Source organism: Pygoscelis adeliae, unplaced genomic scaffold, assembly GCF_000699105.1.
Source record: "Pygoscelis adeliae isolate BGI_AS28 unplaced genomic scaffold, ASM69910v1 Scaffold71, whole genome shotgun sequence".
NCBI lineage: Eukaryota > Metazoa > Chordata > Aves > Sphenisciformes > Spheniscidae > Pygoscelis > Pygoscelis adeliae.
This window is the reverse complement of record NW_008824356.1, coordinates 335,721-340,080: the sequence shown is the minus strand read 5'-3', so window position 1 is coordinate 340,080 and position 4,360 is coordinate 335,721.

Below are 4,360 nucleotides of genomic sequence, written 5' to 3'. Positions count from 1 at the left end.
CTAGTCTATTAGGGAATGAGTCCGTATACAGTGTAAAAATAAAATGTGGTTTCTTTCTTGATCAGCAAGAGGATGAATAATGGCACTGCAAGCCAGTTTACACATGCCTTTGGCAGCCTGAAAATGACACATACAGAATTGGGCAAAATTAACTGCCATGGTCTATCCATGTGTTATCTGAAAAATTCTGACAGCCTGCTCAATCCTCTTCTATGGCTGCCTATGGGGTGCCTTATACTGAGAGATATATAATATTCAGCATGAATAAAGACTTGCAAAAATGCTAGCATAGGTAGCATCTATATTTTAATGTCATCTGCAACATTCTCCGTAATTTTTGCTGCAATCAGTATTTTCTGCAATCAGTCTAGTCTAAAAAGACCTGTTATAATAAATTGGTCAGCCTGTTACATGTCTGCCTATCCTGGTGGCTAGACAGAGAAGATTGTTAATTGCATGGTATGGGATATGGTTTTCACAATGGCTGGTGCGTCATAGTGACTCACAAATTATACAAATAATTTCCTTCATCTTTATTTCTGCTAATTAACTTTGTTTTCTTTTTCTCTGATTCATATTCTCAGGAAGAGAACCTCTTGTAAATCACTGGTCTTCACTGGATTATGTCTGAAATTCAGTTAGGACACAAAAAGTGAATGAAAAATAGATTATTCTGCCCTTTGTTATCTACTCAGTTAAGGGATCTTCTTAACAGTTGTGAACTTTACTGGTCTAGACAAAAGATGCTGACAGAATACGTAGCAATCTGTATGAATATTTCTGGGAAAAAGAATAACTCTTCCTTGTTAATCAACGATTAATTGTTCAAAGCTAGACATCTCAAGCCATTGGAATCATCCAAAGCTTTTCTTAAAGCATCAGAAATCCTTCAGGCTTACTGCAGTCTATCTCAGTGTTGAAACTGTATATTACAGGTTATGATCCCCGTAAATAGAAGGCACTTTGTTATGTCCACTCTATTGTCTTTCTTACTGTGACATTTTAAACAGACTTTGCTGGGACCTGTTGGCAAATACAATGAATTATTGGTGATCTTTTTCTGTTAGACCCTTCCTGTCAGCCCAGGGAACAAAAAATTATTAGGAGGAACATGAATAAAACTTCTTGAGAAGCTGACATAGGCCTTGACTATGGGTTAAAATTCTTCACACAGCTCATCAGTGGAGGAGCAAAATGACTTAAGCACTGTGCTTCTTTAAGACCTTTGGGTACACATTTCATTTTGGCTACGAATTCTATGTGAAATGTATTTTATCATCTTAACAGTTTTTAAAATAACTATGTAAACAGTTCATCCCCAGACAACACATAAGGCTTTATTTGGGGGAGAGAATTAGTATGATAAAGCTGACAGTCTCTCTTTATTCAGGAAAGATGTTGCAAGCTGTTACTACTTCTTTTTTGAACAAGAAACATAAAAGAATTGATACCTCACCGAAATATAAGGCTGCTTAGACACTGAAGACTAAGGAGTCTCTTTGGTGCTAGTAAGTGGATATGAGAGTATCTGTGTACAAATCACCTAGGAAAAGACAAATAATGTCAGAGAAACAGTCAAAATGTCATAGAGAATTAAAAGTAAAATGCCAAAAAAGAGGCAAAAGAAAGAGTGGAAATATCTCTGAGGAGAGGAATCCTGGGAAAGTGCTGAGAAATGTGAGAAGACAAATTGTCTCCAGTTACTTGATTCCTGCTCTGTTCATAGAAAGAAGATTTTGTAAATTCTTTGTAAATGAATAAGTTCTATCAAATAATTTCTCTCCTCTAATAGAAATAGTTCAAAGCATTCTGACTGCTTATGACTTAAAATCAAAATGAGGCAATTGCTATTAGATTCTGTATTGCTATTCCAGAAAAGCCATATATGAAACTGTTTAGTGAAAACAGCCTGGGGACTGAAAAAGGCCCACTATATGATATTTGTGCATGAAGACTTGATAAAGAGTATGTAAAATCCCAGGCCAAACGCCCAAATAGTTACTAGGCTTTGTGGATTTAGGAGCCATTGTGAGAATGATTCACATGGTGCAAAGGAGTGTTAGAAAATAGTATTCCCTATAGTTTCTGATTAATTATTAGAAAAAAACTCTGATGATATATTTTTAAAAGATTTCAGCTGCCTGAGAATTTCCACTAAGTTTTCTCACTTCTCGAGTAAAGAGGAAGTCTAAGAAATAAATTCATTTGTAGAAACCAAAAAAAAAAAATCTTCAGTCATACCAATAATTTGATTTATATGGAAATGTGGTGCCTACAGAGCCACCATGTTATATACAGATATGCATTTCATTATTCTGAATACATGACCACTGAGATTTATTGAGGTAACATATTCTTATGTTATATTTAATTTTTTTAATAAATTACGCTTTTTGATTAAAATTAACTAGATCTAGTGTGCTATTAAATATGAAACATAGATAGTACCAGGTAGCTGGACTATTTTAGATTTATCTGATGATGAGTAATATAGCCCATGGCACTTAAAAAATAGCAAAGCTGAACTGTATGTTTATAACAGGATCCTGTCCACCAACCTTTAGTTCCACTGTCTATGCTGACTGTTGTAGAAAGAAAAATATGTTCAACGTTTTGCAAAATTCAGGCTTTGTATTAAACCCTATTTCACTTATGTCTGAATTCATTTGCTTTTGAATACAGTAAATCCTTAAAATCAAGGGATTTCAGCTGCAGAGGAGAACTGTGGAACCTTAGTCTAGGACTTGACACTGCTGTAATAACAGCGTCAAGAATCCCAAAGGCCGTTCTGTTCATTAGAGAGGGATTGAGAGATGGTTATAGTTTAGATAAAATAGGACCATATAATTAGTAGACTAGTGAATCTAATGTAGATGTGACACCCATATTATCAATGTTAAATGCATACAGTCTTACAAATAATTAAGTAATTTTACTAGTACACTTTGCTGATGCAAGGTTAAAACATTTCCAAGTTTATTCAAGTAGCAGCCAAAACAATTAAATATTTTTTAAAATATTGTGTCCTCCCCATTGTTTCTATCCTAGTGTTCATGGCAACTGGAATGGAAACCTGCAGATTTCCTGGTATTTCAGAGTATCAGTACTGAAGAGAACATGACTGTATGATGATTAAGAAAAATTAGTGTTTGCTCAGGCAAAAGACCTCATATGAAGGAGAGAATCATACTTCCAATTTTTGTGATTATATGAATAGGCTATTCTCAAATTTCTTAAAATAAATCAGACTGCTACAAATATTTATATAGTTTTGATATGCAGATATACAAACAATTATTACTTAAACAGGCATTAAAAAAAAAGAATTCAGAAAATAAACAAGGAATGCCTAGTATGTCCATATTAAATTTGTGCTCAAGAAATCCACAAAGCAACTGACTTGAGTTTCTCATTCATTTCTGACTCTGTTGCCCTCAAATACCATCTCTCTCATTTTATGTTGGCCTTTCCTTTTACATACCACAGTTTGTCTTTATCTTCAATCTAAGTTAAGTTTAGCAGTTTACAAATCTCACTGATGTGTGAAATTATTACAAAGATGTACTTCCAAATCCCATTTGGGGACCCTGACAGCAAACACCTTGGCCCAAATAACTATCATTATGGCATTACACCATTTGCCACTCCAAACTGAATCAAGGCACATGAGGAGTTTCCCATCTTTCTTAGTATGCCACTAGAAAGACTTAAAGTTTGCTATAGTGTCTTCGTATATATTTCTAGACCTTAAATTAGAATTTTTGAAGTATTAATCTTGTGTACTTCATCACTTGACAGCATGGCTTTCACAGGCATTTGAAAAAGGACAGCAGCCCTTTCCAACAACAGATGCCAAAGCCAGTATATGGCCACACAACTTTCAAATGAGCCTTAGGAAGACTGATTTGTCAATGGCAACTCCTGAGACATTAGTTTAGTCTTCCTCATACCGCTAATTTACACAGCCAATATGACTTGAGACATGCAAATTAGCAGCCAAGAAAGAATAGAGATTAACTGCTGAGATCACAAATAATCTCCTCTTAAAATTAATTAATATTTTGGCTTAACTTTGTTTTTAGGCTCAAAAAAGCCAAGATAGAAATTTTTAATGTCTTTTTTCAAATGGATGTCGATACTTCTTATAATAGGCCACATTTTCAGAAAATTCTGATTTACTCTGGAAATCAGGTCCCTTTATTGTACTGCACCTTTATTAGGTGCAGATTTAATGAGATGGACAGATAGAAGAACTGACAGAGCTGCAATCTATCCCCTGCTCAGTCACAGTGCACTGTGATTGGCGCACTTCTTTCAAAGCTATGAGTTCTTTTACCTCTTCCTTTTTCATTTCATGTTA